Here is a 16,400-nt window from a genome sequence, read left to right as displayed (position 1 = left end):
GGCCTCTTTAATACCAACTGAATTGAGTGCATTAAAATGTAGAATAAATGTCCATGACGTGCGGGTATGGCTTGCACGGTCAGTTTTTGTTACTCATTGTTATTGAAATGATGGTAGGAACAAATGAATGTCTGCTTTGAGCCTCTTAGAGGAATGACATTGCTGTTGTTCTGGACTCTCAAGTCAGCTCAGATTGGAAGATGTCCTTCCTTAAATTATGATAATGGTTTTTGAAAATAACAATCCAGCAATTAAATGGCCACCATTACTGTTACTAGCTTTTCATTCCAGGTTGTCTTAATTACATTGAGTTTTGAACTAGTATCTACCATCATCAGTTCAACCTTGAGTCTACTAGACTAGTACAATGCTACTGTACTGATACCAGCACTGACTATTTTATATCACTGCACAAGATATATTTCGCCTCCCAATATATGTTTATTTATTTTCAACAAGCTTCTACTTACCTCATTATTAGCAACTAATTCAAGTATTCATAGATGAAATCTCAGTCCTCAAAATTATTCTGAGTGGTTCTACTCCAAAGACTCAATGGAGATAGTCAACATTGAAAGTTAATTAGTTACACAAGAATTGTTTTTACCCTGTAACAAGATTGTGTTATTCACTTCTGGGAGACATTTATTTTAATTAACATTTGCAAAGGCACAATATAATATTCAGTTTATATCTGAAAAATGTAAATAGCCACTTGCATCCTAAGCTGAATTGTATTTACAAGATACAGTAAGTCATTGATTATAAATTCTTTGATTAAGTGTTTGTACATGTGGAGTCTAACAGTATCTCTTGAAATTTAATTAGGGCTAATGTGAGTGAGAGGTATTCTGTTGCACTGAATCCAGCGAATATGTTGGTGTTGGATAGAAAGAATCATTACCCGATTTCAACTAAACATTCACCAGTTGGCATTCATCAGCAGCACTTACAAAGACACTTCTTGCTGTAATGGTTGACTTATTATTTGAATAGTCACAGATGGCTAGCTCTCCAGCTTTTGCTGCTAGCTGAGCATGAGCTTGGAGTGGATTTGCCTTTGTTGGGTATCTCTCCAAACATGGAGACGAGGAAGTTGAAACTGCTCATGACAAACTCTATTGCCTGACAGAGCAGCATGTTGTGTCACTGCACCAGTTGAAACAGGATGATGCTTCCCCATATGCTTTCCTTTAATTTTTTTCTGAAAAGGTTGAATTTCCAGTCAGAATAATGATGGTTTTGTAGTTTGCCGTATTGTTGCCACTGTTCAGTTTCCCCAAGTGCGCGTTATTCTTTCCTGAGATCTGTATGGCTGGCTACACCTCCTTCAGCTTGTAGTTCAGGCCTACAATTGAGCTTCCATTGTGTTCAGGGTGACTCTTTGTGGAATGAAGCTGTGGTACTTGAGTCACCAGACAAATTGCTCAAGCTAATTACATTTGAGCAGCTGATTCACAGTCAGTATCATTGCCGATTAATTAAGGCTTTGAGGTGCTCTTCTCTTTGATATAGAAAATAGTGGCGGCTTCTCAGCAGGGTAGCATTAATTCTTAATTGATTTCACAACCCAGTCTTTTTTTACTAATCTTGCTGTTTGGGATTCATCAGGTGACACATGACTGGCTGGCTTGGATTCAGATAACTAATTACAGGTCACCTGGTGTGGAATATTTTTGCGTTTGTTATTAAGCACCCTTTCCTTCCTTCTGTTGCAAAGCTTCTGTTTTGTTTTTAAGCTTTCTTTTCAAAACTATACTTTATTCATAAAAATATCTTTATATACATCCATTGTCCCTGAAGGAGTTTGATTCTGTACAGTAGCATATGAAGAAATAAACATTGGAGTTTGACTCTACCCAGCAAACAAACTCAAGGCATTCCTACTTGTACAAGACTATATTTACATATATTCGAGGCACTGGGGGTGGGAGTCTGATAACCCAATGGACTCCCCTTTAACTTTGGCTGAAAGACCATGGACGGTGGTGTTTGCCCATTTTGGCTTGGCTGCAGCTGCCCCAAGTTTTAGTACGTTCCTCAGCATGTAGTCCTGGAATGTGCTAGTCTGCAACACTCGGTCAAAGTCAACTCCTTGTTCTGGAAGACCAACAGGTTTCTCGAAGACCACTGTAGTTGAAAGAGCAAACATGTTCCCCAGTGGGGAGCTCAAGCAGAAAAAAGACTAGAAACTTTCCATTCTCTATTTCACACTGCACTGAATTTGTTGTCTGAGTATGGCAGTAGCATTGCTCCAATCAGTCTTAGGGCTGTAACTTTGGAGAGGGAACTGTATATATGCATGGGCGAGAATGCAATAGGATCAACAGTCATACTTCTTTCACAATTGAATTGTTTACTTCCATTCAATCTGTTTCATTAATGAAGAATATTCATGCGGTATTAGCAGAATTGTTAAAATGCATGATTTAGTACTTTTAGGAAATTGGAGGAGAAAGAAATTACATTTATATAGTGCCTTTCACGATCTCAGGATGTAACAAAGTGCTTTATAATCAATAAAGTAGTTTTGCAGTATAATCACTGTTATAATGTAGGAAAGATTAGTCCTACAGTTTGCGCAGGGATAGCAATGTGAACCTATATGATAATAATCTGTCATTATCGATTAGTTGAAGGATAAATATTGGGCAGGACACTGAGGACAGTTCTCCTGTTCTTCTACAAAATAATGCCATGGTGTCCTTTAAGCGCATCTGTGATGTTAAGACAACGCCTCATTTAACAATTTATCCAAAGGTTAGCACCTCTGGCGGTCTAGCACTCACTCAGCACTTCCCTGCAGGGTTAGCCTAGATGATGTGCTGAAGTCTCTGGACTTCAAACACAACTATCTGACTCAAAGGTGAATGTGATACCAACTGAGCCGCAACAAAAAACATAGCGAGAGTTAATGGACTCTTACGGTCAGTCTCTTGCTGCATTACACTGTGTTGCTGTTAATGTGTTTTGAATCTTCTAGGTCATTACATAATCTATGCTCAACTCAATAGATTGACAGTGCCCTTTTAATGTTTCAGTGTAAGGCATTCATGACCTTTTGTGAAATTATAGCACACACTTAAATGTTAATTTAGAATTGGAATTATCCCAACAACTTAACTTTCACAAACAGTGACTTTTGATCCAGAACAGATTCTTCCTTCTGTTTTGAATAAAGCTAATTAAAACTGAAGCCTGCTACGTTGTAGTCACGTCCTCTTGAATTTATACGATCTTGGACTTTATGCATGCCTTGTTTCAAATTTTGTACCATTGGCAGATCTCCCTTCTGCTGTCTAGGGGTGCTAAGCTCCAGAATTTACTTTCTAAATTTTCCTGTCTCTCGGTTCCTCTTTTCAGGATGTTTCATAAAATGTACCACCTTGACTAGGCTTTTGCTCACCTGCCTTACTAGCTCCTTAAGTGGCTTAGGGAAGGACTTTGCAGATGACATGGATTCCTACCTCACCACGTGAAGGGTTGATGCATGTCCAGCAGCATTAACTGTCCTGGAGCCATTAAAAATTCAGTAGGGCATGAACTAACCAAGGGAAGACTTCCATCCCCATCTGGGGGGTATTCCCATGAATGTCAGTTTTAAGTGGTTGCCACTGCTGGTACCATAGACATAACTAAAGTTGTGAAGCTGGAATACAAAGTAAATCTGGGATCTTAGTGGGTCTGGCTGGCAGGTCCCAATAAGGGGAGTGATATGCAGGGGTCAAAGTTTCAGCAGCTAGGGTTTTAAGATTGGGAGGGGTGGAAGTTGCGGGCACAGGGACCTCAAAGGGGGTATTGTCGTTGAATTCTGAGGAAGGGTCACTCGACCTGAATCTGATTTCTTTCCACAGATGCTGCCAGACCTTCTTGAGCTTTTCCAGCAATTTCTGTTTTTGCTTCTGAGGTATTGTCACTGTTGCATGCCACCAATCCATGGAGCCAAATCTGCAGGCTATCTGCTTGACGTAAGCATACCCCTGCTGCAGGGGTTTGGATGAAGCCCTTAAATAGCCATTAATTGTTCAAATTAAGGTCCTCAGTCAGCCTGAGGGCAGACAGGCAACATGATGCGCAGCTCAGCACCACCTTCTTGAAGACACCTGGGAATGAGCAAAAGCGCTGGCCAAGCCAGTATCACAAATGAATTAAGGTTTGCAAAACAAGGATGAACTATTAAATAACAGGCAGAGCGCAAACCAAATTTTGCCAATACGCCTCCTCACCACTCCACATATCCACGTTTCACCCCTATCCTGTGAAATTCCATCCTTGGCATTGAACTGTATTTGATTATTATCCTCTGAAATACCTTGGAATATTATGCCATGTCATAGGTATTATCTAATTACAACATATTGTGTCAGAAATGTTGAAAGCTATTGCCATTGGTTGAAACAAAGTTTAATTTCAAGGAAAAGATTTGAAAGAAACTCAATCCCTTACATCTTTCTCTGTGGCAAAGGCTTCTTGGTTAAGGCAAGATTATGCTCATTTTTCACAAGGATCATGACATGTTAATTTTATGTTTGCATATCTTAACTAAAAAGTCCTTAATGTAAAAAAGATTCATTGTATTTTATTAGATCTACTCTTCATATTACAGCAGGGAATAATAATACTTTTCAAGCCACACATTATCCCTGGCAGTAGATCAGAACTCATGATTTGTATTTTATAAAGACATAGTGCGAACAATCTTCAGATAGAAATTAATTGTCTGAAACATTATTTTATACTCTACTTGCTAGTTCTTAATGAATGAAATATGCAGTGGATCTGAAGACAGGAGCTGTTGGGTTTTACTCCTATCTATGGTTACAAATCTGCTGCATGGTATAATACAATGATTCAGTAATAAATAATTGAGCTTTGTTTCCCAAGTCTGACTATAGAACAAGTTTAGATTACAGCAGCTCAGTACATTCATCTATTGAACTGTTTTTGGTCGATCCATTAGTTCCTTCACTGGTATCTGATTGTTCAATCGTAACGATGGAAATTAACTCTTGGTTATCCAGTCTTTACAGCAAATAACAGCCTGTAGAACATTAGACTATTGGTAGAGATGTACAGCATTGAAATGGACTCTTCAGTCCAACTCGTCCATAGCAACCAGAAATCCTAATTTAGTCTAGTCCCATTTGCTGGCATTTGGCCCATATCCCTCTAAACACTTTAAGATTAGATTAGATTCCCTACTGTGTGGAAACAGGCCCTTCGGCCCAACCAGTCCACACCAACCCTCTGAAGAGTAACCTACCCAGACCCATTTTCCCCTGACTAATGCACCTAACACTATATGGGCAATTTAGCATGGCAAATTCACCTGACCTGCGCATCTTTGAACTGTGGGAGGAAACCGGAGCACTCGGAGGAAACCCACACAGACACGGGGAGAATGTGCAAACTCCACACGGACAGTTGCCCAAGGCTGGAACCGAACCTGGGTCCCTGGAGCTGTGAGGCAGCAGTGCTAACCACTGAGCCACTGTGCCACCCCATTTATACATTTACTATACATTTACTCATCCAAACGCCTTTTAAATGTTGTAATTGTACCAGCCTCCATCACTTCCTCAGGCAGTCCATTCCATACTTGCACCACGCTCTGTGTGAAATAAATTGCCCCCAGGTCCCTTTTATATCTTGATTGAATATAAGTTTTATTGAAGCACCAAAGAATATCACAGCCTCAAAGGGAAAGAGAGAGAAAAAGCAATGGAATCTTTTTTTTGAGGACGAGGTAGTGGACAGGGGACAGAGACTGAAACAGAAAGCAACAGAGAAAGAGGAGAGAGAATAACATAAGCTGGAGAGAAGGAAGATTGAGAAAGAAAAAATTGATAAAAACTATGTAAGGAAAGGTGAGAAAAGCCCAGATTTTTGCCATGGATGTAGGTGGCTCAAATAAGATTGTTTTTACTCCAGGGACAGATATGGGATGGAGAAGCATGCCTCCTCCCCAAAGTAGGTTAGAGGTGACCACATGGGCAACCAAGTTTCAGGTGGGGCTGGTTAAATCATTTGCTTCAGTTCTCTGGGACTTTATCTCATTTGTTTGTTTATATTTTCAGCTTTCTAGACCTTGCCCTTCTCACCCCACCAACCCCACCACTCCTCACGTTACCTCCATGTGCCTATGTTCCTGAATAGCCTCAAATAGCTCTGGGTGGTCCCAAAGGCAATTTCAAGCCAACCATAGTCCCTTCCCATTACCAATGACTGCTCACATACTGCATGTGAACTCATGGCCCTTCTTTGCACATTCATCCCAGTGTACACCACGCGTAGAACAAAGAATCCTTGTAGAATCAATAGCACTTGTGAAACTGATTTGATGAAAGCTATTTATAATTTCTGGCCAAAAAGAAACCCAGTGTTCTATACTCTATGAAAATATCAATCAACCAAACTATTAAATTAGCAAAAATCAAAGCTTTAACCCATTTCACGTTTCTTTATTTTGGACAAATAATCTTTGAGACATTCAAAAAAAAGGTCACAGAAAAGTAACAAGCTTAAAACCTCATAAAGATATTAACCAAGCAAGATCAAAATTTATTTTTAGTCTGTAAGAGAGACTCTAAGAAAGTTCACCTTTTTTATGAGTCTGACCTGTTTTGAGGATTCCCTCTAAGGGAGTCCTGTTTACATAGACCAAGGAGGAAAGCAAGTCAGACAAGAGCATAACCCTGGTGAGATAGTGGAAGGGAGAGAGAGAAAGAGAGAGGGAGAAAGAGAGAAAGCATACTGGGGAGAGATAGAGTGTGCAACATAAACTGGGCAGAGAGAGGTAGAAAAATTGAAAGAAACAAATTAGGTGAGAGAGGGATGGTGTGTTTATGTTTGAAATATGTTGTACACTGTTAAATATTATGTTTGACTATTGAAGTTAAACAGCTTTCATGCTGCTGATGTCTCATTCCAAACAAATTGAAGTGTGGTCCTCAGTGGAAATCAGTGAATTGAAAAACTTCATTGAACTTTTCCTCACTGTTAAATGTGACAAGATAGTATAAAAACTTTAGGCAGAAGTAAATTCAAAGGATGATTTTCTTATCAATGATATGTAGTTTATTTTCTCATTGTGGTCAATACTGCAGTAATTTTATTTACACATTATGGGGTATAGCTTTGAGTGCAGTGTCTCACTCCAGGTAAACTGTGATCAAAATTCAATGCATTTAAAAAGGGGTTTTCTTTTATGAGATTCCAATCAAACACATTTGCATAGTGCTGAATGCAAAATTTGCCTTGAACTATTGCATCCACATGTAATCTAAATGTAATATTGCATTAATCTACATAACTGAACATATGTTCATCACCATAAAAAAACATTTTTAGTCACAGCTTCTACCAGGAACTGCATGACTCCATTTTAAATTGCTGAAAGTCACTTTTCAAAAATATGTAATACTATTTCCCAAATATATGAGGCTACATTAATGAGTTTCTGTATAATTTTGGACTGAAATCACATTTGAAAGCTTTTAAAGTGCATCTGCTGAAGAGTACTTCTATACAAAAGGTTCCAGTTTAATTCTTGGAAGGCTTCAGTAAGGAGTGCAAACGAGCGCAGTTAGTTGATATAAAGGTAACTGGACCATAGGGCTGCTCAGTCATGAGAGAGAGATGATTGCTGGTGATTTAACCTGAAGGTCGTTACACCTCTGGGGAGGGGAGAGTTTAAGACGTCATGTCCTTCATTGTAACCTCAACCTGTGTGGGGGTTGAATGTTTACTCTGTATTGCAAACCAGCCGTCCATTCAAACTGGGAACATGACTAGTTTTGTGGATTGGGCATACCTCTCATGCCACAATTTTAAAACTACTACAAAAAGATTGTAAAACTTTTGTATTGCGATGAAGTGAGTGCAAATTTCACTTCAAATTCCACAATTTGTTGTGGTGGCTCTTCTGATTTTGACTGATGTACATCAAAACAAGCTTGTGTATTTGGAACAGAAAAGATGCCACCTTCCCATGGAAGAAGCAATTACCTGTTTCAGCAGGGCAGATGTACTTCATGAAAGAAGTGCCATGAGATTAAAATTCATCCAATTTAAAGGGACCTACAAAAGTTGGATTGTCAAAAAACGAATAATCATCCACTCAGCAAGCTACCACTCTTCAAATGGAAAGAGAATGCAGTCCAGGAGAATAGTGAATGTACAGATCACTTGAATCTGTATCGTTAGAAACTACAGAGATGGAGCAGATGGTAATTAATTATATACAAAAATGAATAACATTAATAATGGGAATAGTATCAATCTATAGTATCAATCTATCACATTGCTAAGATGCAATAAATAATTGTTTATTTAATACAAGAGCTTCTGATTAGAGCAATGAGTGCATTTTCTGCACCACACAAGAACAAGGAGACTTTGGAAATCCCTGCACTTAAAGAAGATTCTGACAGCAAAGCTATCACATGGTCAGCTGCAAATTCACTGCACATAAAACAAGAGCAAGCACAATCAAGTTAAATATCCAGGTCTGTTTATCATCAAATGTCCATCAGTCTTTCTTCCTTGAGTCATAAATTACATCTTTTAATCACACGCCAAGACCAAAGGCCAAATAGTGTTATGAGTCTTGGCAATACTTAAACATTCAACTGAGGTAAATGCAATAATATTCTTTTGTCTTAGGAACTGAAATGTCTGAAATAAGGGTACAGTTTCATTTATCTCCACATCTAAAACGTAGTTTCTAGAAGTCTTTTTTTTTAATTCATCCATGGGATGTGAGCATCAGTGGCTGGGCCAGCATTTATTGTCCATCCCTCGTTGCACTTCAGAAGGTGGTGATGAACTGTCTACTTGAACCATTGCAGTCCATGTAGGTACACCCAAATACTGGAAGGGAGGGAGTTCCAGGATTTTGACCCAGTGACAGTAAAGGAATGGCAATGTATTTCCAAATCAGGATGTTGTGTGGCTTGGAGTGCAAACTGAGGCAGTGTTGTTCCCCTGTATGTGCTGCCCTTGTCCTTTTAGATGACAATGCTGTCAAAGGAATTTAGGTTATTTCTTTTGTCCATCTTGTAGGTGGTACACACTGTTGCTACAGAATTTTGGTACTGGAAGCAGTGAATTCTTGTGAATGCGGTGCTAATCGGTTGGGCTGCTTTGTCTTCGATGGTATCAAGTTCTTGAGTGTTGTTTGAGCTGTGCTTATCGAGAAAATTGAGGAGTGTTTCATCTTCTCCTGACTTAGTGATAGTTGATGGAGGTCAGGATTTGTTGAGTCAGGAAGTGAATTACTCGCGGCAACATTCCTAGCCTCTGACCTGCTTTTGTAGCCACCACATTTAGATGGCTAGTTCAGTTCAGCTTCAAGTCACGTTCCTCAATCCCTGGATAATGGGGAATTCAGCAATGACAATGCCATTGACTGTCAAGAGGTTATGGTGAGATTCTCTCTTGTTAGATATGATCATTGCCAGGCACTAGCGTGGTATGACAACTTGAGACACTACACCAAGAAACCCCTGCTGAGATTACTGATCTCTAACAGTCACAATCATCTGACTTCATACTAGTTATGACCACCCAGTGGTTAACCTTCCCCTATGCTGGGGCAGCTTGACCAAAATAATCACATGATGTCAAGGGCTTTCGCTCTCACGTCACCTCTGGAATTTTGCATTAATGACACCTGGAAAATGGTATTGCTGTACAAAGATTCCATTCATTATTTTCCCTTGGAGCCTATCAAAAGTACAAATCAATATGTACTGGTTTAGATGCTTTAGAAATATTCAGTATTGCTATGTCTTATTTTTTTCTCCGAAACCTTTACTAAGGTATACATGCTTTTATCTCTGTGAATTTTGATAAGATCAAGGTCAAATGAAAATAAATCCCCTTTCCCTGTCATACATTTATTTATCCATTGTTCTATCCTCTTGTGACTGCAGATAAGATGATGAGTGTACATTGTTGCCATTTCACACAAACTGCTGGGAGTTACATTAAAGCAGAACAAATAGCATTCCTTATTCTATGAAGTTTAGCCTTAAGACTGCTCTGGTCTTTGTCACAGAACACTAGTGTTGTTGGCAACACAGCTTTTTCAGCAGTACTTTTAAAGCAGTCTCGGATAATCCCTTAAACATTTTACAAATATCTTCTGTGGCATTATTTTAGAATCTCTTTATATTTATTTTGCAAGTAACATTCATACATTCAAGTGTGAGACAATGACCATCACCAAGAACCATCATTCCTTCGATATTCAATTGCATTACCATTCCAGAGTCCTCCAGAATATCCTGCAGGTTAAAATTCACCAGAAATTTAACAGAATCAGCAATAAAAAGAGAGTGATTACAAAAACAGGTCAGTGACTATGAATTCTGTAGTGAATACCTCACCTTCTCATCTACAAGGCACAAGCCAGGAATACGATGGAATATTCTGCACTTGCCTGGATGACTGAAACCCCAACAACAGTCAAGAAGCTCAGTACTGTCTAGATAAAATGGCCCCTTTAATCAACATCCTCCATCCTCCATCCTCCATCACTGATGCAGCGTTGCAGCAATGTGTGCTATGAATAAGCTATAGCAAATCATCAAGCCTCTTTTCACACCACTTCCCAAACCCACAAACTGCTCTCTGGAAGGACATTGGCAGTAGGTGGATGGACAAAAATCACTACTTGTTAGTTTCCCTCAAAACTTGGGACCATATTGTGTTTTTTCACTGACACTGTGGCAAAATTTTGGAACTTCTCTTACAGTGGCATCAACATCAGATAGACTGCAGCAGTTTATGAAGGCTACTCCAACATTGTTTCAAGAAAACTAAATCCTAGCAATGTCCCCATCCTGTCAATGAATTTAAAAATATAGGCTTACAAAATCTCGCAGCACTGAAGGAGGCTATTGGTCCATCATGGATGTGCTACTGCTTTGAATGAACTCTGCTGTGTTATCCTCCATCCCACCTTTCTCCCATTACTCTATAATATAATTCTCCACAATACTGGCCAAATATCTATTGAAAATCATGATTGGATCTGCTGCCACTGTTTCTTCAAACAGCACATTTCACAATTAAGAACCCCTGCATTAAATAAGTTATTCTAGTCGCCGTCCTCCTTCCTCCACATTCTTTCACCAATTATCTTAGAACAGCTGAGGCAAACAACTTTTCCAAAATTGCTCTGTCAAAATCCCTCCTAATTTTGAAGATCTCCACTGCAGTGCGTTATTAATAATATAATCAGTTAAGTTTGAAGAGGAATGTTAGCACTTTAAAAGCAAATAACTTTTTATAACAGGTTCTCCAGTAAGGCTATGGCAAAGGAAATTAATGAAGAGAATAAGTAATTACACTGGAGAAAAGACTATCTTTTGTGATTTAATCCCTGCTAAGCACCACCCCCACTTACCACACTCCACCATACTCTGTTCGACTGATCTATAATTATGGATCTGTACCTCCTCTGGTACAATAATTTCTTCAGCACCTGTCTGGTGCAACAAAAAGCCACAGCAACAATTGTACGACAGATTTGGATAGAATTTGGGTTGATAGATCATCATTTGCATTAGATGGAATGTTCACATAAATTTGCATAATTACATGTCTAGCTTGCTTGTAACAGACAGAGAGATTCACTTTTGTCCCCTGCTCTTTTCTCTTTTGGAAGTGTAGTTGAAAGACTGCACATTCTCTCGTGTCTTTAGAATTTACCAATCTCCAGTACTTAAGGTATTTCTCTCTCGCCCTTGAAGAACTCTAGCCATTCTTTCATGTGTTTGAACCAGCGCCAACTCATTTATTCATATGAGCTCTGTAAGGCATGGATAAATTTATTCTATCTAGCATTTAATAAAAAGTTGAATTAAAAATTGACTTATGCTATGACATGCTTAGTTTTGCCCTTCTAGGGTTTGAATTCTGAAACTATTGGCCCTTTCAAGAACGCAATGTGTCATCAATCTCCTAGTTGTGTGACAAGGCCACTGATTTCTTACAGTACTACTTGAGGCGGTTGTTTAATAATTAATTTTTTCGTTGCTGAAGTACTCAATAAAGTAGATTGAAACATTTTATTCAAGGGCAAGATATTACATCTTCAACACGGGGTGAAAAAAAATCTCATTCCCATGCAAAGGTTGGGCCATAAATCAAAACGTACTTTAATAAAAGCCTTATTTTGTATCAACGATTTTTCCCCCTGAAATGTAGATTATGTTTTCAAGATCCTTAAAAATTTATATTTTTAATTTGTGTCAGTATTGTCACTATTTATCTTACCTTTGAATCATAATGGTCTCTGCACTGACGGATTGAGTTTGATGTTGATTTTTCAGAGATTATTTTGATATAGGTTGGCTGAGTAATATTGAGTGTAATTTACAAAGGCATTACGCTTGATACAAAAGCATTTTGCATGGCTCAGTCTTCATAACTGTCAAGGCTTTTGACTTTTACAAACTGGGAATAATGCTAAAAATGTGGCACTGATGGTCAATTCACTTTCACTGAAACTACTGAATTGCTGACAAGTTGAGAGATTGCAACCAATTAGACTTTCACCTGGTTAAAATAACATCCTGCATAAAAAAAAAATGCATAATGTTCTCAAAGATCAATTTTTGTTTGCCAGTGCTGGTATAATAATTTCTAAAAATAATTTTTGATTCCATGTAGTCTATACTATTCTCTTCTCTTCAGATGTCAAATCAACTTTAATTTCAGGTGTCAGGATGCATGTTGCCTTTTCAGCTACCTGAGAAGTGTTGGCACCAATGGATTTCCAATTTTGGTTATGCCTGATAAGGTACAGCAGTGATTTGCAATTGCCTTTTACAGTTTCTGGCTGACCAGCAGGCTCTGCCATTCCTACTGCCTGTCTTACTGGAATGATTTACATGTGGATAACAAATCTGTTTGACCATGTTACGTTATGAACATATGTACATGATATGAACATATATCATGGCCATCAAGTCTCAAAGTAATACTCTAACCCAGAACGTATAGCATAGACTTAGGGACATTACCACTGTGCCACAAAATCTCCAAGCCAATTATCATGGTACATTCGCAACCAAATAAATTGGAAGTGTTTTGATCTGTGCTTTAGAATGAAAACATATCAGCCCTTTCCTGTTTTCTGAAGTTTCATACCTTTGAATTCAGAAATCCTTTAATTGATTTTTTTGTCACGACTGGACATTTTTATAGTCTCCCAAGTAGCGAAAATCCATTTGTCAAATTGTATACCATTATGGTGACACCCGATAACATTATTTAAAGAGGATTGTCAAAAAAGTCAGAAAAAAAATAATTTTATCTCAGCAACATCAAAGCCAGTTTTTCTTTACAGATGCTACCAGAGCAGTTGAGTATTTTGGTGGTGTTGGAATTTAATATGATGCTGGATTTTGATAAGGTTGTGCATTGTTTCCAAACTTAGCGAAAGGGAAGAGTTTCACATTATAGCCATTCCAAACTAGTGCGAGAATTCAAAATAGCACAGTACTTTGCTATTTATGCCAAATGTTTTATTCAGTAATCTCAGTGAGACCTAACTAATCAGACCCCTAACCCTAACTGTTTCAGCTTGATTTGTTGACATCATCTCATGAGATGCATTGAATCTTTAATCTGGACTGCTAAATAGGAAGTCATTGAACACTTATAGGAAGACGGTTCAGTGTGTCCTTTACACATTAATAAGCCTTGCTCAGGTGAACTAACCATGGATGTAGCTTCAAGAAGGGTTCAGGGATTCGGTGTGAAAACAAAATATGTAATATATCTTTTGAACTACATCCCCACTCTTTTATATAATTGATCCATTTTCATTTGCAATATGCTTAAGAGACCAAAGCAATTAAACTGCAGTTATCTTAGATAAGACTGTTTTGGTGTTCTTTGAACAATCTGCTCAGTATGTAGTGCATTGGCAAACTAATAGGAAACATTGTTTTCTTGGGAGATAATTATAAATACACTGGCATATTTTCATACAAAATAGATTTATTTAATCATATTCTATTTCTGTCAGACAGCATTGAACTGCTGGGTTAATCCATAAGACATATTGTTGGATTTCAATCTCAGTAGATAACTTGAAAGTCATGTGTTTCATCAGCTATGGAAAAGGTTTCATTATAAAGACGCAACCTGAGAGTTTCTTTACATTAAATTGCTATTCTGCTCAATGCATAATCTCCGTAGTAAATCCGTATTTTGCTCAGTAGCTGAGCCACATGATGGACCAAGAAGATATCATGCTTGGTTCCTAGTTTGTGTTGAGAGAGCAACAGTGTGGGTGTTGGAATTGCTTTAAAGGGCTAAAAGGAAAATTGGTCATGGCTCCTGTTGCTGATCGCCATATAAAGCTGCACCAAGATCAAATCTCAAATACCTAGAAATGTAATATGGTAGTTATGTTATTTGTTAAGTAATCCAGAGGCCTGCTCTAATGATCCAGAGATATAGTGGGACAGAGTTTTGCTTGCAAAGTTGGTAGATCCACCTTCTTTCCCCCCTCATCCCCACCAACCCCTTTCCCTTATAACCTTAATGCCAATTCACCAGAATCCACCAAAAGAATAACTCAGGAGGCATTTTGAGATAAGATAAAAATGATTTTCTAAAATATAATACAATCTTCACCATATTTTGAAAAAGCAACCAGATTTTATCCACTCATCAAGTATGTTTGCACCTACTCCATAAATTTGTTACTCCTGTACTACAACTTCAGGCCCTTGAAACTGCAAGGTCTGAGTCACCATTGGGTTCAGATGGCTTGCAAATATTGGGTTTCGTTCACGTGTGAATCATGTTTCACCTATTGATACAATTGGATCTATCACAAATCAGGAAGGTCCTTCATATCTGAGGCACAGGTTGGTAACTCTGAGTCACAGTGACTATACACAATAGACAATAGGTGCAGGAGTAGGCCATTCTGCCCTTCGAGCCTGCACCATCATTCAATGTGATCATGGCTGATCATCCTTAATCAGTATCCTGTTCTTGCCTTATCTCCATAACCATGGATTCCACTATCCTTGAGAGCTCTATCCAACTCTTTCTTAAATGAATCCAGAGACTGGGACTCCACTGCCCTCTGGGGCAGAGCATTCCACACACACACCACTCTCCGATCCCCTCTCAGTCTTCTAAACTCAAGGATATACAAGCCCAGTCGCTCCAGTCTTTCAGTGTAAGGTAATCCCGCCATTCCAGGAATTGACCTCGTGAACCTACGCTGCATTCCCTCAATAGCCAGAATATCTTTCCTCAAATTTGGAGACCAGAACTGCACACAGTACTCTAGGTGTGGTCTCACCAGGGCCCTGTACAGCTGCAGAAGAACCTCTGGAAACATTTGATGCATGAGCTGAATTTCCATCATGAAGGCTGAGGAATTTAAATTCAATGAATTAAATAAATCACAATAAAAATATAAGATCAATAATGGACAACTATACAGCACGTCAAGTGTTGTGAAACTCCTCACATTTGCGGGTGGAACTTTGTCATTCTTAGCTGATCTGGGCCTATATGTGATTCTGGACAACAGCAATGTAGTTGACTATTATCTTTTTTTTTGAATGGTTTAGCAAACCACACAGCTGTCAAGAAGGCAGCTCGCCAGCCCCTTTCTGTAGAAATTGGGTTGAGCCATAATTGCTGAACTTTCCAGTGCCGTTCATAGTTTGTGGCTGAGGCAAAGCAAATGACAGCTGAGATTCTGGCTGGCTGCGTAATAATAGATTTAGTCATACAGTTTTTATCTGTTCGTCCCACAGACTAAGGAGATTGCAGTCATTTAAAAAAGAACCATTGTTAAATCTAAAAACATTCTCTCAGCAGAGTTTGTAACGTATAAATACCGTGAATAAGATTGAGACTTGCCTATGAAAAACGGCATTGTTGAATATAAGTGGTGGTACTCACACAGTACTTGCTTATATTAGATTAGATTAGATTAGATTACTTACAGTGTGGAAACAGGCCCTTCGGCCCAACAAGTCCACACCGACCCGCCGAAGCGTATACCACCCAGACCCATACTCCTACATTTACCCCTTTACCTAACACTATGGGCAATTTAGCATGGCCAATTCACCTAACCTGCACATTTTTGGATTGTGGGAGGAAACCGGAGCACTCGGAGGAAACCCACCCAGACACGGGGAGAATGTGCAAACTCCACACAGAGAGTCGCCTGAGGCGGGAATTGAACCTGGGTCTCTGGCGCTGTGAGGCAGCAGTGCTAACCACTGTGCCACCGTGCCGCCCACTGCCACCGTGCCGCCCACATATATGACATAATGGTTGCTTGTACGTAGGGCACTCGGTGGCTGTGGATGCAAAATATGCATTTCCCTTTGCATTTTGGATTT

The 16,400-nt window shown here is 38.9% G+C and overlaps 1 protein-coding gene across 10 annotated transcripts in view; it reads left to right on the top strand.

Moving 5' to 3' along the window:
* Nucleotides 1-16,400, top strand: part of LOC122550511 (protocadherin-9) — a 700,876-nt gene that overhangs the window by 111,315 nt on the left and 573,161 nt on the right. The window lies entirely within an intron of this gene.

The sequence above is a fragment of the Chiloscyllium plagiosum genome, chromosome 6 (assembly GCF_004010195.1).
Source record: "Chiloscyllium plagiosum isolate BGI_BamShark_2017 chromosome 6, ASM401019v2, whole genome shotgun sequence".
NCBI classification, from domain to species: Eukaryota; Metazoa; Chordata; class Chondrichthyes; order Orectolobiformes; family Hemiscylliidae; genus Chiloscyllium; species Chiloscyllium plagiosum.
Note: the sequence above shows the minus strand (reverse complement) of the source record. Positions and strands in the feature narration are given on the sequence as shown.